Source organism: Gossypium hirsutum, chromosome A01, assembly GCF_007990345.1.
Source record: "Gossypium hirsutum isolate 1008001.06 chromosome A01, Gossypium_hirsutum_v2.1, whole genome shotgun sequence".
NCBI classification, from domain to species: domain Eukaryota; kingdom Viridiplantae; phylum Streptophyta; class Magnoliopsida; order Malvales; family Malvaceae; genus Gossypium; species Gossypium hirsutum.
This window is the reverse complement of record NC_053424.1, coordinates 23,362,782-23,384,438: the sequence shown is the minus strand read 5'-3', so window position 1 is coordinate 23,384,438 and position 21,657 is coordinate 23,362,782. Positions and strand designations below refer to the sequence as shown.

General features: G+C 35.4%; 1 non-coding gene across 1 annotated transcript; it reads left to right on the top strand.

Annotated features, from left to right (window-relative positions):
- Positions 1-2,241: 2,241 nt before the first annotated feature.
- On the top strand, positions 2,242-2,348 carry LOC121207563 (small nucleolar RNA R71). Its single transcript, XR_005902645.1, has one exon. It is a non-coding gene; the product is annotated as a small nucleolar RNA R71 (small nucleolar RNA).
- Positions 2,349-21,657: the final 19,309 nt, after the last annotated feature.

Below are 21,657 nucleotides of genomic sequence, written 5' to 3'. Positions count from 1 at the left end.
AAAAAGGGTTCAGCTAGGCTTGGGTAATAAAGAAATCAGATGAAAATCATTTTACGAGCCTAAAGAGTAAAATATAAAATGTCAAAAGTTTAAGGACAAAAATGTAATTTTTTCCATATGTGTTTTTGGATTGAATTGAATAATGTGATGATTAAAAAAGTTAAAATTTATATTATAGATCAAGAAAAATAAAGTTCGAGTTTAAACTGGGGATAGAACAAAGTTGTGGACTAAATCAAACTAATAGCCATTTTTGTAACCGAAGTAAGTTCGTATGTTAAATAAGCTTTAATATAATTGTATATAAATGCTTTAATATTGCGTGAACTGTATAATTGACCATGTGGACAAGTTTAATTCTACGAATGAGTTCGACGATCATTCGACAAGTAAGAAATCCCGTTTGAACCTTAGGAATAGATTAGGATATAGGTGACATGTCACTAGGGTTGCCATGTGTTACGTGATTATGTGATTCGGGTGCTGGTCCTGTACATCCTACCGGTGGTCGAGTAAACCGGAATATGTTGTAGTTACTGACAGTTTGTGTAAGAGCACTGTGTAGTTACGTCTTGACCGACAGCTTGTGTGAGCAGGCTCGTTGTTAACTCGAGAGTGAGCAACTATGTGATATGAGATTTAGGTAGCATTGGGTACATATGTGGCACTTAGTGTGCAAAACTCTCGAGTGTCTGACATTATTATTCCGAGTGGTTCACGAGTATGTCAGTCAAAGATGAGAATAAGTGTAAATTCATTTTGAGATGGTACAATTACGTACATAAAGCTTATATTTATTGAATTTGAGAAATGATAAATTTAGAGTAAGTTTGTGAAAAATGAATTATGATTGTAAAACTTATGGTAAATTACATCTTATATTATATTTCTTGAATGTTGATTGTATGGCAAGGTTTGCTTATTTCTTACATACAGGCTTACTAAGCTATATAGCTTACTCTATTTATTTTTCGATGTTTTATAGTGCCGCCAAGCTAGCTCAGATTGGGGATCGTCGGAGATTCGCCTCACACTATCAAAACTATCATTTTGGGTATTGATGAAATTTAGCATTTTGAGTATATGGCATGTATAAGGACTTGGTCATTTTGTTATATGTGTCATTAAGAATTTGGCCAAATGTACTGGCTTGTAATTGTCAAAGGCTTGATATGGTGTCTGGCAATGTAACTTGGCTTATTTTGGTTGAATTGGTTGTAAGCTTATATATATATGCATGCATGTGCAACAATCTCTTGTGTGATGTGGTTTATAAATGCTTGATAAATGGTTGGATGTGGCTTAATGGATTGTTGTTAAATGGTTGAGGTTGGCTTATTGGTATGCTATGAAATTTATGAAGAATTATGCATGATAAAAGTATGTGTGGGTAATTATGGATGTGAGTTTGGTTTGATTTGGTTTGGTAGAGTATGATGTTGTAAGTATGTTATGTGTAATAATGAAATGACATGAATTGGCCTTGTTAGTGGATGTATTGGTTGTCCAAGTGTGTTATGAATTATGCCTTGAACTTGTTCATGCCTAGGTGTAAATGAGGGTGACAAATGGCTTGGTAAATGGAATTTATTTTTTTCCACACGGGTAGACACATGGGTGTTTGTCTAGGCTGTGTGTCATGGGCATCTATTTTGGCCGTGTGTCCCCTGCACCTTAATTTTCAGAAAAAAAATTCTCAGAATTGAGCATATGGGCAAAGACACAGGCGTGTGTCTCAGCCGTGTGAGGGACACGGCTTTAGGGATGGGCATGTGTCCTGGGCGTGTGAAGTCTACAGCTATTTTATGAAAATTTAATTAACCACACGGCCTAGCATACAGGCGTGTGACTTGGCCGTGTGACCTCAATTTGTTCATGCATTGCAAAATAGAGAGTTACACGGGTTAGGGACGCGAGCGTGTGACCCCTATCATAGCAAGAATTTTTTAAGTTTTGTAAAAATTTCTCGAGTTACAGGTTTAGTCCCGCACCAGTTCTAAAGCATGTTTGGGCCTTGTAGGCTCATATTAGAGACTTTATGATTGAATGCAAATGATTTTAATTTGGATGCAAATTTATGACTTGTAATTGTATGTTTGCTTGTGATATGAGTCCCTTGTATCCTGTTTCGGCATTGAATACGGATAAGGGGTGTTACAGCCACTAGTGGCTACATCGATCAATTGCCTAGTTGAGGGGTTCAAACCATTGTAAAAAGTTTGAACCTGTAGCCATAGAGGTAACCCATGGTGAGGGCACTTTCTCAATAAATCCTTATACCTCTCCCATGCATCATATAGGGTCTCTAAGTCCATCTGTACAAAGGGAGAGGTATCATTCCTTAACTTAGCTGCCTTAGCCGGTGGGAAGTACTTTAATAGAAATTTCTCGCTCATTTCATCCCATGTAATGATAGAACCTCATGGTAAGGAGTTTAACCACTATTTATCTTAATTCCTCAACGAGAAGGGAAACAATCGTAGGCGAATGGCATCATTAGAAATGCCATTTATCTTGAAAGTGTCGCAAAATTCCAGAAAATTAGCCAAATGAGTATTTAGATCTTCATCTTGCAAACCATGGAACTAAACAAATTGTTAAATCATCTGAATAGTGTTCAGCTTCAATTCAAAATTATTCAAAGCAATGGTAGGTCTCACAATAATCAAGTCAGCCCCAGTTAGAGTGGGCTTGGCATAATCGTACATAGTACAAGGATCAGGATTTGGATTTGCAGGATTCGCAGCAACCACGAGAGGTAGCTGATTATTCTGATTATCAGCCATCTCTTCAGAAACAATAATAACGTCTTCTTGCTCTTCTACTATACTTTGTCGACTCTACTTTGCTTCTCTACAGTTTCTACGAGCTGTGCTTTCAATTTCACTATAAAAAAAGTAATGGTCCCGACGGGTTTCTTCTAGTCATAAACTAAAAGAACTTGCCAAAATAAAAGAAAACTAGAAAACAAAAATTAAACTAAAAAAATAATGCAATAAAAATAAAAATGGCTAAATTAATAAAAATCAAGTGTTCTTAATATTTTAGTTCCCGGCAACGGCGCCAAAAACTTGATGGTCACTAAACTAACTAAAATTACGACAAAGGCAAGCCACATATCGAGTAATAGTATAGCTATGGTAAGTAGGGAATATCATATCCACGAGGATTAAAAGTACTAGTAATTATTATTTTTCTATTATTTAGCCGTCAAATTGATGAAATTATTTTTAATCTAAAATTAACTAAACTAATTTACTAAGAACGCAATAGAGAATGACTTGGGAAAATAATCGAATATAACGTAATGAGATAGACAATACCTGGGAAAGAATCCACCTACACTCCACCTATTATTATGCATTTGAATCAAATAATTTATTCACTTGTGTCTCGATCCGTAGAAATCCCTAAATTATGTTAATATCTCTAGGTTGATTAATCAAAACCTCTTTCTAATTAAAACCCCTATTGTCGCATTAACTCGATCTATGGATTCCCCTATTAGATTTGACTCTAATCTGATATATTTATGTCATCCTATTTCTAGGATTGCATAAAACTGCACTCAATTATGCTAGATTTACTCTTAAACAGGGACTTTTGCTCGACTGAAATAAGAACATTAAACATGAATTAATATCCCTAAAATATTAAAACATGAAATAAGCATACATAATTGAGAATAAGAATCAAGTATTTATCATGTAATTCAAAAATTAAATAATAAGATTCGTGATAGGTTTCATCTTCCCCAGGTATCTAGGGAATTTAGTTCATAATTTGGAATAAAACCATCTCAAAGTTAGGATAACAACAAGACATAAAGAAACCCAAGAAAACTTCTAAGGAAATTGAATGGAGTCAATCTTGAAGGAGATCCACTTCTGAGTTGAATCGGTGGCTTTCTTTGATTATTTTCTTCATTCTTCTCCGCATGCCCCCTTAGGTTTTCTTCTAATATGTATTTATAAACTTTAGAATGCTTAAAAACCCTAAAAATTGGGTTTTTTTAGAGTAAAAGGGAAGTAGGGTTCGAAATCGACATAGGCTGGCACATGGGCGTGTTGTGGTCAGCATATTTGGAAATGTCCAAGCTTTGTGGATCCTGAAAATAACTCTTTTTTGTCTGATTTTGGCTCCTTTTTCATTCCTTTCGCTCCCCCATGCTCAGCTAAGTATAGAAACATGAATTTAAAGGATTAGGAGCATCAAATTCACTAATTTATATAATAAATCATCCAAAAGCGCATCAAGAATGGGATTAAAAACATGTTACTCTTATAGCTTAGCAGTTTCAATCGTTCCTACAAAATAAATTGTCAATCTGGCCCAACCTTTTTTGAACCATTTTCCCATTCTATTAAACACGGGTATGATCATGGGTTCATCGTCTGCTTCGTGGCTTTTTAAATTTGAAGCTGCTTAGTTGTTGGAACCATCATCTGAAGATGAAGTTCGGAGGTTAAAGAATGGTACAATGGGTTTTGTTTTGGTTCTGCTAAAGAGTTTGGATGAAGGATTGATCTTGTGGGCCCATAATATCAAGTGGGACAAAAAGAGGAATGAGATTCTATTGCAGCATTTGCTTGATTTGCTTAATGGTATGGATCCAACTGAGGAGGTTTTGAGTAACTTGGTTGATGTGAAACTTGTGTTTAACCTTTCTTATGATATGGAGGAACTCTATTGGGAGCATATGGCTAGGGTGAACTGGTTGCAACATAGGGACAGAAACTCGACCATTTTCCATCGATGGCTACTAAGAAGTGTCACAGGAATCATATTCGGGGATTGGTGGCCAGTGATGGTAGGATGGTGGATTCAATTGAGGAAGTTGGTTGCATGACTTGTGATTATTTTATGGACCTCTTTACTTTGTAGGGTAGTACTAATCCTACTCACATTCTATCGGGGGTTGGATGGAATCTCGAATGAGATGAATGAGAAGTTGGATCATGATTTTACAGATAAGGAAGTGGCTGTTATAACAGCCCGGTTTTAACTAAATCAAAACAGTGGTTTTAGAACCACAAATCTGACATCAAAAAATTATTATAATATTATTTTAAATGTTTAAAACATGATAGAATTATTGTATGAAAGTTTTGTAAAGAGATTTTACTGTTTGAATGCTTAATGCGGTAAAAAGGACTAAATCGCGTAATGTGTAAAATGCATGTTCTATTAGTTAAAGTTATTAAATAGCTATAGAATCTTAAAGTAAAGGTCCCTATGTAGTAAATATACCATTGGTTATTTAAGTAGACATTTATGGACATTATAAATGAATTTATAATGATTAAAACTTAAGGTTAAATTAGTAATTAAGTTAAAATGTATAATAAAACAAAAAGAAATTAAAGTATCATCTTCTCTAATGTTTCGAAACCGCTGAAAATAAGAAGAAAGGAACTCAATGGATGCTTATTAATTCGGCTAAGCTTGGTAACTCAATTGGTGAGTGAATTTTGTTTCGTTTTTAATGATTTCTATGTTTTTGAGATCGTTGCTTCGAAATCTAGCTAGCCCGTGCCTTAATTTTCAAAACCGTTAAAGAATTATCATGTTGCTATTGTTGAATGTTTAATTAATTTGATGATTTATGATAGATTTGGATGGTTTAATGCTAAATTAATAGTTTTTATAAACTGATTTTTGACAAAAATGTCAAAAAGGGATTAAATTGAGAAAATGTGAAATGTAGTTCTTAAAAGTGTGAATAAATGAAAATTATGGGCTGCTAGGGGCACTATGGTAATTCGACTAGCATGGGTTAGTTTTGAATTTCATTAATATGTGAATTTTGTGTATTTGTGAAATAGGGACTAAATTGAGTAAATGTGAAAGTTTAGGGGCTAATGTATAAAAATGCCCAAATTAGTAATTTTGGATTAAATTGAATGAGTGGATGAATAAATAAGTTAATTTTGAATTCATATAGATCAAGAAAGAAAGAATTCGAATTTCGATCGGGGAAAAGCAAAATTGTCGAATAGTTGATCCAATCGCCAATTTTGAACAAGAGGTAAGTTCGTATATAATAAGCATTGTTATATTTATGCTTTTAATGCTTAGATATCGTATAAATTGTATATACATGTCTACTGTTATGTTTGACGACATATCAGCTAAATTTGACACTTAGTGTGCGGTTCAATATGGCTTCGGCTAAATTTGGCACTTAGTATGCGATTCGAGAAAGCTTCAGCTATGTACGACACTTAGTGTGCGAGATATCGAGTATGACACTTAGAGTGCGAAACATTGAGAATGACACTTAGTGTGCGAGTTATTGATTATGGCACTTAGTGTGTGAGACATCGAGTATGCAACGACATTCCGTGTATGTATGAACTTATTATGGATTTGTATAGGTATGTACATGTATGTTATGAGCTTAAAATCGAAGAAGTTACAAAGTTTGTAAATTGTCTTACGAATAAGCATGTGAAAGGTTTGTTAGAAATCTTGAATTTCATGTATTATGTTTAAATTGATGAATGGTAATTGTATTAGTTAAGTTTATATCATACGAGCTTTCTAAGCTATAAAGCTTACTTTATTTGTTTTTCTATGTCTTTTAGTGATCAAGACTAGCTCAGATCTGGGAGTCGTTGGGAGCATCATCACACTATTGATCATCTATTTTGGTACTTCTAAAATCATGTATATATCGTATATGGCATGTATAGGCTTGTGTTATTTTGGTGTGTTTGATGAATATTTATTTTGGCCATTTGAGTTGCCTTATGAGGGTGAACCTGATGATGTTTCGAAATATGCAAATGGTATTATTTTAGTTGGTAATTGATCTATAATGAATGAATGGAGTTGAAGTGATTATGTATGTTTGGAATGGTACGTTTTGTTAGATGAATTATATATGTGAATTATGCTTAGTAAAGTAAGATAAATTGATTGGTATTTGAATAGGTAAACGGTACAAAATTGAGTATTGAATTTAGTTGAAATGGATATGGTATGATTATGTATTGGTTGATGACTTTTGGCTACAAAAATTGTGTCTTGAAATAGTACCATTTGAGTTTGAATAGGTATGTGCTTAAAGGGTGACAATTGGCTTTGCAAATGGCCTATTTTTGTCCACTTGGGCAGAGACACGGGTGTGTGTCTCAGCTGTGTGCGACACACGGTTAGGTTACACGGCTGTGTGTCCCCTAGTGTTGAATTTGAATTGAAGTTAGTATGCTCCACAAGGTTTCACACACGGGCGTATGACTGGCCGTGTGGTATAAGTCTGTATACCCCCCAAAATGGCACACGGCCTAGCACATGGGCGTATGTGGCTATTCCGAAGAGCACACAGGCTGGACACACGGGTGTATGGTTGGTCGTTTGACCTAAGTCAATATATCCTCCAGTTCTCACACGGCCTGGCACATGGGCGTGTCATCAACCTTGTGATGCAAGTCAGTATGTATGCCCTGTTTCCATACAGCCTAAGACATGAGAGTTTTTACTAGCCGTGTGAGGCACACAGCCTATTCACACGGGCGTGTGACCCTTATATGATTAAAAAAATTTTAAGTTTTTTGAAATTTTCATATGTTATTGGTTTAGTCCCGAACCATTTCTAAAGCATGTTTAAGGCATCATAGGCCCTTATAAGGGATAGTGTGATTGTTTTGAAATGATGTATGAGAATCAATGTTATGTGTTATGTTTTGACTGGTAATACCTCGTAATGTTATTCCGACGATGGATACGGGTTAAGGGTGTCACATTTTATTGGTATCAGAGCTATGATTTAGTCGATTCTAGGACTAATGTAGCATTTGTAAGCCTAATTATACATGCCATATATAAAACTGTGATAGTGTGGTGACTCCTAACATTTTAAACTGTGTTTTTATATAGTAATGGATCTCAATCGAGCTATAGCTGATGAGGTTGAGAGTAATGCGCTTGCTCTTGTGCAAGGGACAGCGCCGTTCGATTCTAGACCCGTAATGGGTAGCCAAGGAGGAGAGGCTAAATAAGCCTTCTTCCAAATGATGAATGAGTGGTTCACTCAATATATTCGTACGAACCCGGATGTTCAATAACCTCCACCCCTCCTAATCCCCAACCCATACCTGTAGCTTTTCAAGGAGTCAAGCTATTAAGATTGAATAAGCCTCATGTTGACAGGATTCACAAACACAGGGCTGAAGAGTTCAGAGCCAAAGCACCTGTTAGATCCTAATCTATTCGCACTCGAGAAGAAGCGTCATCTCCAGATGTTATCACCAATACTTTCAATCTCTATGATACTAATGTGATTGCATTGATAGATCTAGGATCAACTCATTCTTATATATATATGAATTTAGTATCTATTAAAACTTTTCCTGTAGAGTCTACTGAAATTATGATTAGAATATTGAACCCTTTAGGCAAATGTGTTTTGGTTGACAAAGTCTGTAAGAATTGTCCTTTAATGAATCGAGGTTTTTGTCTTCTGGCTAATCTGATGTTGTTGCCATTCGACGAATTTGATGTGATTTTCGGTATAGATTGGCTAACGATGCATGGTGCTATAGTGGATTGTAGACGAAAGATAATTAAACTGAAATGTCAGAATAATGAGACTATTATAATTGAATCTGATGATTTGAATTGCTTGCCAATTGTGATTTCGTCTATGTTAGCTTAGAGATTTGTGAAAACGGGGTGTGAAGCTTATCTTGCTTATGTACTTGATACGAAAGTGACAGAAACAAATATTGAATCAGTACCAGTTGTGTGTGAGTATCAAGTGTATTTCCTAAAGAATTACCAAGTTGACCGCCTATCAGAGAGGTTGAGTTTGGTATTAAATTAGTACCGAGTACAACACCGATATCGATAGCTCCATACAAAATGGCTCTGACAGAGTTGAAAGCTCAGTTGCAAAAGTTAATGGATAGAGGCTTTAAATGACCTAGTTTTTCGCCCTGAGGTGCTCCAGTATTATTTGTTAAAAAGAAAGATGGGTGAATGAGAATGTGCATAGACTACGGTCAGCTCAATAAAGTTACGATAAAGAATAAGTATATGTTACCAAGAATAGATGATTTGTTTGATCGGTTGAAAGGTACGACAGTGTTTTCAAATATTGTTTTGAGATCGGGTTATTATCAATTGCGACTTAAAGACTCAGATGTGCCAAAAACTGTGTTCAGAACGAGGTATGGACATTATGAATTCCTTGTTTTGCCTTTTGGTTTGACTAATTCTAAAGTCTTTTTTATGGATTTGATGAATCAGATTTTTAGACCATATTTAGACATATTTGTTGTTGTGTTCATTGATGATATTCTAATCTATTCACGAGATGAGTCTGAACATGCGAAGCATTTTAGGATTGTATTGCAAACCTTCAGAGATAAGCCACTATATGCTAAATTCAGCAAATGTGAATTTAGATTGTAGGAGGTTGGTTTTTTGGGACATATAGTTTCAGCCGAGGGTATCCGAGTTGACCCGAGCAAAATTTCTGCAATTATAGATTAGAAGCCTCCGAGAAATGTATCTAAAGTCCATAGATTTCTAGGACTAGCTAGCTATTATAGACGATTTGTGAAAGGTTTCTCGATGATTGTAACTCCGATGAAATGATTGCTCTAAAAAGATGTTAAATTTGAGTGGTCAGAAAAGTGTCAGTAGAGTTTCGAACAGTTAAAAGCATTATTAATAGAAGCACCAGTGTTAGTTCAGCCTGATTCGGGCAAAGAATTTGTAATTTTCAGTGATGCTCTGTTAAATGGCCTAAGATGTGTTTTGATGCAGAAAGAAAAAGTTATAGCTTATGTCTCGAGATAGTTAAAGTCGCACGAAAAGAATTATCTGACACATGATCTAGAGCTAGCCGCGATAGTGTTAGCATTGAAAATTTGGCGTCATTACATGTTCAGTGAAAAAATGCCATATTTATACTAATCACAAAAGTTTGAAATATCTTATGACTCAAAAAAACTTGAATTTGCGGCAGCGAAAATGGTTAGAATTGTTAAAAGACTATGAATTAGTAATTAACTATCATCTAGGGAAAGCGAACGTAGTTGCTAATGCTTTAAACTGAAAGTCTTTATTCGATTTACGTGCTTTGAATACATAATTGGCTTTGTCTGATGATGGTTCAATATTAGCTGAGTTGAAAGCGAAACCGTTATTTCCACAATAGATATGTGAAGCTCAAAAGTTTGATAATGAACTACAAGCAAAGTAGGTTCAGTGTGAGTCGATTTCTGATTTAGAGTTACAAGTTGATTTCGAAGATTGTTTAAGATTCAGAGATCGAATATATGTTTCAAGAAATTCAAAGTTGATTCAGATGATTATTAACGAAGCACATAGTAGTCGCTTATCTGAACATCCGTGAAGCACGAAAATGTATAATGATTTGAAACAACATTATTGGTGGCATGGTATGATACGAGATATCTCAGATTTTGTTTCGAAATTTTTTATTTGTAAGCAAGTCAAAGCTAAGCATCAAGTACTGCCAGGTTTATTATAGCCTATCATAATTCCTAAGTGGAAATGGTACAGAGTACCTATGGATTTTGTTTCGGGTTTTGCCCTTATCTTCGAGAAAGAAAGATACGATTTGGGTTTTGCCAAGGCTGATTAATGTACCAGCTAAGCGTCCTAGAGTTTGGTGCTGCACTAGGCTTATATACTTCGGCAATGGCTGATGACGTGGCCTTGCGACATGCACCATAAGAAGTAGACTTCGTGGGTCATCGCCCTTGCGATTCAGCACCAAATTTAGCCGAAGCTATCTCGAACCGCACACTAAGTGTCTAATTTAGCCGATATGTCGTCAAACATAATAGTAGTCACATATATACAATTTATACGATATCAAAGCATTAAAAGCATAAATATAACAATGCTTATTATATACATTAGCTCCTAAACTTTCACAGTTAATCAATTTAGTCCCTATTTCACAAATACACAAAATTCACATATTAATGAAATTCAAGACTAACCCATGCTAGCCGAATTACCATAGTGCCCCTAACAGCCCATAATTTTCATTTATTCACACTTTTAAGCACTAAATTTCACATTTTCTCAATTTAATCCCTTTTTGACATTTTTGGCAAAAATCAATTTATAAAAACTATTAATCTTGCATTAAACCTTCCAAATCTGGCTAAAATTCGGATCGATTCTTCATTATACGATAAATCTGGCTAAATTTTAACTTTGGTTGGGGAAATGACATGCGAAGGGTCAGATCTGTATTATCGTAGCATCGATACATGAATATGTTATGTATCTTTTCTAACTCATATGGTAATGCTAACTGATATGCTACTAGTCCAACTCGCTAAATAATCTCATAAGGTCTGATGAATCTCATAAGGTCTGATGAATCTTAGGTATTTAGGGGTTTTAGTTCATAACTAAATAAGAAAACATCTCAGAAGAATAAAGAATACAAAATATAAAGAAAACCCAAAACTCCTTAAGGGAAATTGAGGAGAGATCTTCAGTCTTGATGATGAATCCGGCTTCTGAGATGGATTAATCGGCTTCCTTGGAGTAATCCCTTACTCCCCTTTCTCCCCCTCTTTTTCTTCCTCCTCTAGGGTGTATTTATAGGCTTTGGAATGCCTAAAAGCCCTCAAAATTAGCCTTTTCCGAATTGGACTCAACTTGGGCTCGACAGGGGTACGCCCATGGCACACGCCCTTGTTTGATTACTTCAGGCCGTGTACGAGCCTGCCAAATTGACACGGCCGTGTGGTCTACCCGTGTAAGGAGGTCCAGGCCGTGTTGATTTCGTACTTTGGCCCATTTTCTCTGTTTTTGGCCCGTTTCTTGTTCTTTTCGCTCTCCTATACTCTCCTAAGTATAAAACATGAAATTAAAGCATTAGGAGCATCGAATTCACCAATTCTAAAGAGAAATCATCCATAAAATGCATTAAACATGGGGTAAAAATATGTATAATTTACGGTTTATCAAATACCCCCACACTTAAGCATTTGCTTGTCCTCAAGCAAAATTCTCAACTCATAATCAAAATAAATTCTTCTCAACTTATAATTTCTATCGATAATATCTCAAAATAATCCATAGGTAATCATACATTGAGAATTCAACTAAAAGAATATAAAAGTTTCAAACATTCCAAGTTGAGCATTTTAATCATGCAAACATAGGTGTTTCCCCTCATTTAAGTGATTACCTTTGATTCAGAATGTCACAGAGTTTCACATCCTCATTAAAGATTCACTCAAATCACTCGAGGTGTTTAAGGACAATAAATGAAGTACTCAATAGTCAATAATGAAAAGTCATTACCATAGGCTTATACGAAAATCAAATCTCCACCACTATAATTTAAGATGATACATCAATCAAAAGGTCTTTAGAGGGTTGTAATGAGGCATGGTTAGGGGGTGTGGTCACAAGCTGAAAGAAAAGGTTAGAATCGAGATTGAATTGAAAAATTGCCTAGCTAAAAAAAGAGTTAATCTTCACTTGCGTACAACAGAGCTTCTTCTCAGACTATGAAATTACAGATATGTATACAATTTTTTTTTTATGAACAAGTTAAATAATATAGACTAACTATTAAGAACAAAACATAGCTAAGCAATCCATTCAACTCAAATCCTGACAAAAATAGGGATTAATTTAGGGGATTTCAACAATAATGGGTTAAAGGTTAATATTGAGGTTAATACAAGGAAAGGTTTGTTAGGCTCAAACGAGTTTACTAAGGGTTCATTGTGAAGGTAGGCTTTTCATGGCATGAGTGGGTTAAATCTAAGTGCCTTAATCATTTTGACATATCAAATCAAATGGTGTGGTCTCGACATGCATAATCAAGCAAGTTCTAGAATAACAGTTCAATACTGACGCACTCAAAGCAATAATAAAAGTGAGCATGAAAGAAGTAATAGATGCTCAAAAGGCTCAAAAATCTCACAAAAATTATGGCTTTTTGATGTTTAGACTTGTGAATTCCAATTCAAAGTAATACCTAGACTTGGGGAAACAACCTATAATTTTAAATTCTTAAAAATCAACTTATCATGCTTGATTCTCTAATGTCTTAAAGTTTTAAATGATCAATGCATAAATCCCTATGTATTAATTCAAGATATGTCACTCAAAATCATAAATCAATTAAAATTTATCCTAAATATGATATGAGATCTTTTCAAGAGAACAAGGTAATCATTCAGGGATTTTTCTGATAATGAAATAAATACCCCCCACACTTAAGATGTACATTTCCCTCAATGTACAAAGATAGATATTAGAGTATAAAATAAGATAGGGAGAGAAGTGAAACTTCCTGTATGATGAATTCCTCGAACTGGAGTTCTGGAGAGGAATCGGTTCGATAGTAGAGGAGGATACTTCGGCGGTCGTAGAGGTTCATTAGGCCATAAGTTCTGCGCCAAAAGAATATTATATCTAGTGGTAGCTATGGTCGTGGTCGATCAAGACATGGCAGTTGTGGAGAATCTTTCCCAGTGGAGTTTTAGTTCCTATGTGACGATGAGCTCAAGAGCTCTATATGACTGTGATAAAATCAAGAACTTTTTAGGGGATATTAGAGAGAATAATTATTCAAAAAGAAATAATCGAAATTAATAATTAAAAATAAAATAAAATTTCTAATGGCTAATAAAAATAAAAAGTAATTTCAATAAAAATTAAAAACATAAAATAATAAATAAATGTTTTTAAACATCTTCATCGCTGGATGGTTCGCGAGGTAAGACTAGAGATGAGATGTGGAGGTGCTGACAAATCTAGTGTAGAGTGGCATCAATGTTGTCAAATCATTGAAAACACTGCTGCTCAAATTGGGTGAGGCGCTCAGAAATGTCAACATATGAAGCCGCCGCATGAACTGGACAAGAGGATGGTGGTGGCTGAGACTGTGGGTCCTTATGTTGTGAAGGGACATCATCAGGAATGTCCTCGTAGGCCTCCTCCTCGGTAGATTGGGCGAGACGATACTGGGCAGGGTAGGTTCCTCGGGGCCTCTCGATCATCCTTATGCTAAGCATGCTCGAGATGCCTTGTGGAGACATCTGGCTGATGAGGGTGAGGGATGATTCTTGGGCCGCGGTGTTGAGGAGCCTGAAGTATCATGCCAGCCGAGTCACGTAGGGGAAAATGGAGATGACCCCCTTCCTATGCCACTCTGTTTGGTGCTGAATCGCAAGGAGGTCATCTCCATTGGCCCTTACGTGACTCGGCTGGCGCGATACTTCGGGCTCCTCAACACTGCGGCCCAAGAATCATCCCTCACCCTCATCAGCCAGATGTCTCCACAAGGCATCTCGAGTATGCTTAGCATGAGGATGATCGAGAGGCACCGAGGAACCTACCCTGCCCAGTATCGTCTAGCCCAATCTACCGAGGAGGAGGCCTGTGAGGACATTCCTGATGATGTCCCTTCACAGCATAAGGACCCACCGACTCAGCCACCACCACCCTCTTGTCCAGTTCATACGGCGGCTTCATATGCTGAGATTTCTGAGCACCTCACCCAATTTGAGCAGCAGTGTTTTCAACGATTTGACAACATTGACGCCACTCTATAGTAGATTTGTCAGCACCTCCACATCTCATCGCTAGCCTCACCTCGTGAACCATCCAGCGATGAAGATGTTTAAAAACATTTATTTATTATTTTACGTTTTTTATTTTTATTGAAATTACTTTTTATTCTTATTAGCCATTAGAAATTTTATTTTATCTTCAATTATTAATTTCGGTTATTTCTTTTTGAATAATTATTCTCTCTAATATCCCCTAAAAAGTTCCTAATTTTATCACAGTCATATAGAGCTCTTGAGCTCATCGTCACATAGGAACTAAAACTCCACTGGGAAAGATTCTCCACAACTGCCATGTCTTGATCGACCACGACCATAGCTACCACTAGATATAATATTCTTTTGGCGCAGAACTTATGGCCTAATGAACCTCTACGACCGCCGAAGTATCCTCCTCCACTCTCGAACCGATTCCTCTCCAGAACTCCAGTTCGAGGAATTCATCATACAGGAAGTTTCACTTCTCTCCCTATCTTATTTTATACTCTAATATCTATCTTTGTACATTGAGGGCAATGTACATCTTAAGTGTGGGGGGTATTTATTTGATTATCAGAAAAATCCCTGAATGATTACCTTGTTCTCTTGAAAAGATCTCATATCATATTTAGGATAAATTTTAATTGATTTATGATTTTGAGTGACATATCTTGAATTAATACATAGGGATTTATGCATTGATCATTTAAAACTTTAAGACATTAGAGAATCAAGCATGATAAGTTGATTTTTAAGAATTTAAAATTATAGGTTGTTTCCCCAAGTCTAGGTATTACTTTGAATTGGAATTCACAAGTCTAAACATCAAAAAGCCATAATTTTTGTGAGATTTTTAAGCCTTTTGAGCATCTATTAATTCTTTCATGCTCACTTTTATTATTGCTTTGAGTGCGTCAGTATTGAACTGTTATTCTAAAACTTACTTGATTATGCATGTCGAGACCACACCATTTGATTTGATATCTCAAAATGATTAAGGCACTTAGATTTAACCCACTCATGACATGAAAAGCCTACCTTCACGATGAACCCTTAGTAAACCCGTTTGAGCCTAACAAGCCTTTCCTTGTATTAACCTCAATATTAACCTTTAACCTATTATTGTTAAAATCCCCTAAATTAATCCTATTTTTGTCAAGATTTGAGTTGAATGGATTGCTTAGCTATGTTTTGTTCTTAATAGTTAGTCTATATAATTTAACTTGTTCATAAAAAAAATTAATTGTATCCATATCTGTAATTTCATAGTCTGAGAAGAAGCTCTGTTGTACGCAAGTGAAGATTAACTCTTTTTCTAGTTAGGCAATTTTTCAATTCAATCTCGATTCTAACCCTTTCTTCCAGCTTGTGACCACACCCCCTAACCAAGCCTCATTACAACCCTCTAAAGACCTTTTGATTGATGTATCATCTTAAATTATAGTGGTGGAGATTTGATTTTCATACAAGCCTATGGTAATGACTTTTCATTATTGACTATTGAGTGCTTCATTTATTGTCCTTAAACACCTCGAGTGATTTGAGTGAATCTGTAACACCCCCACGCCCGAGACCATCGCTGGAGTCGAGCTTGAGGGGTTACCGAACATAATTTATCAAATTAAGAACTTCAAATCATTTGTTTCTACATTCACAGCTTTCTAGCTACCCGCATCACAGTTACAAAAAAAATCATATCTCGAGTTACAAAACTTGAAATCAAGATCCGTAAATTTTCCCTAAATCTAGACTCATATATCTATTTAAAAATGTTTTTCTAGAATTTTTGGTTGGGCCAATTAGTACAGTTTATTAATTAAAGTCTCCCCTATTTCAGGGTTCGACTGCTCTGACCTCTGTGTATTACGAATCAGATATCTCTCTATACAGAATCTCAAAGACTATGAGGTTTGTTTCTCTTAAAACTAGACTCAATAAGGAATCTGTAAATATAATGAAAACTTCTAATTATTTTTTTAAAATTTATTATGAATTTTTAAATTCAGAACAGGGGATCTAGAAATCACTCTGGCCCTGTTTCACAAAAGTTTAAATATCTCATAAAATATAATTTATATTCATGTTTTGTTCAATACACATGAAAATAGACTCATTAAGCTTAAATTTCATAACTTACTCATCATTTAGTTCCATTTATCCTATTTTTAGTGATTTTTCAAATTCATGTCATTGCTGCAGCAATATTCTGTTTTAAGGCAAGTTTCATCTTTCCATGAATTTTTATGAACTAGATAACCTATTAAACTTCCATGATATCAAACATGATCTAATTAGCCATCACCATGACTTATCAATATCAAACAATTTCTCAACTAAACATGGCCATATCATAAAATTATTTACACAAAATAGGTATATTGCTATACATGCCATACTTAAGTAGTTGTACAAGCCATTTACCAAGATAAAAGTCCTTTGGATAGTGTGATCGAACTTTTGACCTATCCTGATTCCTGAGCCGGCTTGTTCAAAACTACAGTGAATGAAAAGGAAGGAGTAAGCATAAATGCTTAGTAAGTTCATATACAAATAACAAGTAACATAACAATACAATCATACCAAACAACCTTAACATGGTATCACCAAAACATTTATCACATTTCTAAATATCATTCATCATCTTACAATCTTATTGTTGTTGTATCTATTTCCAACCCGAGGGTTAAGAACATACCTATCCAAAGTGTCCATTTCACAACACTTACCCAAAACGTCACTTATATCTTAAGTGCTCTTCCATTAAACTAGAAATTTCACCCGTTGAACACATCGGAATATAACTCGGATACATGGATAATTTGCACATAAGTGCCACATATGTAATCAAGAAATCATGTAACCCGCCCCTAAGTGAACTCGAAATCAACTCAACGAGCTCGAGCATTCGCATCCATAAATGAACTCAGACTCAACTCAACGAGTTCGGATGCCTAGTTACATCTCACGAACTCAGACTCAACTCAACGAGCTCGGACATTTGCATCCATAAGTGAAGTCAGACTCAACTCAACGAGTTCGGATGCTCAACCATCCTAGTGACATGTCACTTGTATCCTAATCTATTCCTAAGGTTCAAACGGGCTTTTTCCCTCGATCTCACATTTGCCGTCTTCCATGGAATATCAGAACCGATACTCAATAGCAATTCATATTTATCAAGTAGTAAACATAATTTGCATATTACTCAACATTAACCATAAAGCATAATATTTCACGATTAAAAATCAGCATATCATATAATTAACATCAATAACTTAAAAATAACAATTATGCTACATTATTTACACATGAACTTACCTTGCTACCAAAATATAAAGATTTTGCAATTTAGTCCACAATCTTTTCTTTTCCTCGATCGCGACTTGAATCTCGTTTCTCTTGATCTATAATACCAAATTAATCTTATTTAATACATACATTCATCAAAATAGCATTTAATACGAACTTTGGAAAATTACACTTTTGCCCCTAAACTTTTTCCCCTAGGCTCGGGAATTAAACTTTATTCCTTATTCTTATGTTTTATAATATGCTGATCACTTTTCCCTTCTATGGCAACATCAAATTCTCACTCTAACATATACTTGTGACTATTAGGTATTTTTGCCGATTAAGCCCTTTTACTCGTTTTCACTCAAAACCGAGTAGCACAAGTTGTCTAACATAATTTAAAACCCCATATTATATCATAAAACATCAAAATACACAAATTTCACCTATGGGTATTTTTCCAAATATAAACCCTAGGTTGAATTATTGCTAGCATAAGCTTATTCGAGCTTCTGGGATTCCAAAAACGTAAAGAACATTAAAAATGGGGCTTGGAATCACTTACTATGGAGCTTGAAAGTTGAAGAAACCCTAGCTATGGAGAGAGGGAGAATTCGGCAGCAACTAAGGAGGATGATGACCAATTTTGTGTTATTTTTCCCATTTTATTTCATTTAATATCCAAATGACCAAAATGCCCCTCCTTACTAAACTTTCAAAAATTCCTTCCATGTCCTAATTTTGTCCATGAACTTAAAATTGGTCAAATTCTATTTAAGACCTCCTAATTAATATTTCAATGCAATTTCCTACTAAAAACTTCTAGAATGCAAATTTTGCAACTTATTCGATTTAGTCCCTACTTTCAATTTAAGCACTTTAGGCATAGAATTTCATCACGAAATTTTCACACAATCTTGCAATCATATCATAATCATCAAAATAATTATAAAATAATTATTTCTATCTCAGATTTGTGGTTACAAAACCACTATTTCGATTAAGCCCTAATTTAGGATATTACAGCTCTCCCCCCTTTTAAGGATTTTCGTCCTCGAAAATCTTACCGGTAAACAGGTGTGGGTATTGGTTTCTCATAGTTTCTTCAGGTTCCCATGTAGTCTCTTCTACCCCATGCTTTTGCCACAACACTTTCACAAGTGCAACACTTTTATTTCTTAGTTGTTTGACTTCTCGAGCTAAAATCTTAATCGGTTCTTTTTCATAAGTCATATCCGGTCGTAGTTCAATTTCTGTCGGTGAAATTATATGTGAAGGATCCGAACGATACCGACGTAACATAGATACGTGAAACACATCATGAATCTTTTCTAATTCAGGTGGTAACGCTAGCAGATATGCTACCGGTCCAACTTTTTCAATTATTTCATACGGTTCAATAAAACGCGGACTTAACTTGCCCTTTCGTCCAAATCTAAGGACTTTCTTCCATGGAGACACTTTCAAAAATACCTTATCACCAATTTGAAACTCCATTTCCTTTCATTTCAAATCCGCATAAGATTTCTGTCTATCTGAAGCAGCTTTCAAACAATCTCGAATCACTTTCACCTTGTCTTTGGTTTCTTTTATTAAATCAACTCCATAAATCTGATTTTCCTTGAGTTCAGTCCAATACAATGGCGTCCGACATTTACGACCATATAATGCTTCATAAGGTGCCATCTTCAAACTTGTCTGATAACTATTATTATAAGCAAATTCTACCAACGGTAAATACTTTTCCCAATTACCTTGAAATTCCAATACACAACATCTGAGCATGTCTTCAAGAATCTGAATTACTCTCTCTGATTGTCCATCAGTTTGTGGATGAAAGGCAGTGCTGAAATTTAACTTTGTACCTAATGCTTCTTGCAACTTTTGCCAAAACCGTGAGGTAAACCTCAGATCTTTATCTGAAATGATTGAAAAAGGTATCCCATGAAGTCTAACAATCTCTCGAATATACAATTCAGCCAACTTATTAAGAGAATAATCTGTACGTACCGGAATAAAATGAGCCGATTTAGTCAGTCTGTCAACTATTACCCAGATGGCATTTTTCTTCCCTGGAGTTAACGGCAACCCTGATATAAAATCCATAGTAATCCGATCCTATTTCCATTCAGGAACCATAATAGGCTGGAGTAATCCTGAAGGTACATGGTGTTCAGCTTTCACTTGTTGACAAACTAAGCACTTTGATAGAAACTCGGAAATATCTCTTTTCATTCCACTCCACCAGTACATTTTCTTCAAGTCATTATACATCTTCGTACTGCCTGGATGAACCGCTAAACAACCATTACGTGCTTCATGCAAAATCTTTTGAATCAACTCATCATTTTTCGATACACAAATCCGATTTTTAAACATCAAACAACCATCAGAACCGATTCTGAAATCTGATCCCGTATCAGCTTCAGACTGTTTTCTTTTGGCTAGCAAATCTTGATCATTTTTCTGAGCTTCAGAAATCTCTTGTAAAAACATCGGTCTTGCTCTTAACTCTACTAGAATCGAACCGTCATCTGAAATTTTCAACTAAGTGTTCATAACTCTCAAAGCAAACAACAACTTTCTACTTAAAGCATCAGCAACCACATTCGCTTTTCCCGGATGATAATCAATAACAAGCTCATAATCTTTCAATAACTCCAACCATCTACGCTGTCTCAAATTCAAGTCTTTTTGTGACATCAAGTATTTAAGACTTTTGTGAATGGTATATACTCGGCACTTTTCACCATACAAATAATGTCGCCAAATCTTCAAAGCAAATACCACCGCAGCCAATTCCAAATCGTGAGTAGGATAATTCCTCTCATGAGGTTTTAACTGTCTCGAAGCATAAGCCACCACTTTTCTTTCTTGCATGAGTACACACCCCAAACCATTTAGAGAAGCATCACTATACACCACAAATTCTTTACCTGATTCGGGTTGTATCAACATTGGTGCTTCAGTTAATAACTTTTTCAATTCTTCGAAACTCTGTTGACATTCTTCCGTCCATTCAAATTTAACATTCTTTCGGAGTAGTCTAGTCATAAGAGCAGCAATTATAGAAAATCCATTTACAAACCGCCGATAATACCCAGCTAGCCCCAAGAAACTTCTATCTTCAGTTACGTTTTTTGGTGGTTTCCAATCAACAATGGCTGAAATTTTACTAGGATCAACCCGTATACCATCACCTGAAACAATATGACCCAAAAATCCAACTTCCCGGAGCCAAAATTCACTTTTACTAAACTTAGCATACATCTACTTATCTCTCAAAGTTTGCAAAACTATTCTCAAATGCTCAGCATGCTCTGTCTCATCTTTTGAATAAATTAAAATATCATCTATAAACACCATAACAAATTTGTCCAAGTATGGCTGAAATATACGATTCATTAAATCCATAAACACAGCAGGAGCATTTGTCAACCCGAATGGCATAACTAAAAATTCATAATGACCGTACCTTGTTCTAAAAGCAGTTTTAGGCACATCTGACTCTTTTACTCGCAGCTGATAATACCCAGATCTCAAGTCAATCTTTGAAAACCATGTCGCTCCTTTTAGCTGATCAAACAAATCATCAATTCTCGGCAATGGATACTTGTTTTTGATTGTCACCTTGTTTAACTGCCGATAATCAACACATAATCTCATAGAACTATCCTTCTTTTTCACAAATAACACGGGAGCACCCCAAGGTGAAAAACTCGGTCTCACAAAGCCTTTATTAGTCAACTCTTGCAACTGTGACTTTAATTCTTTCAACTCTGTTGGTGCCATTCTATAT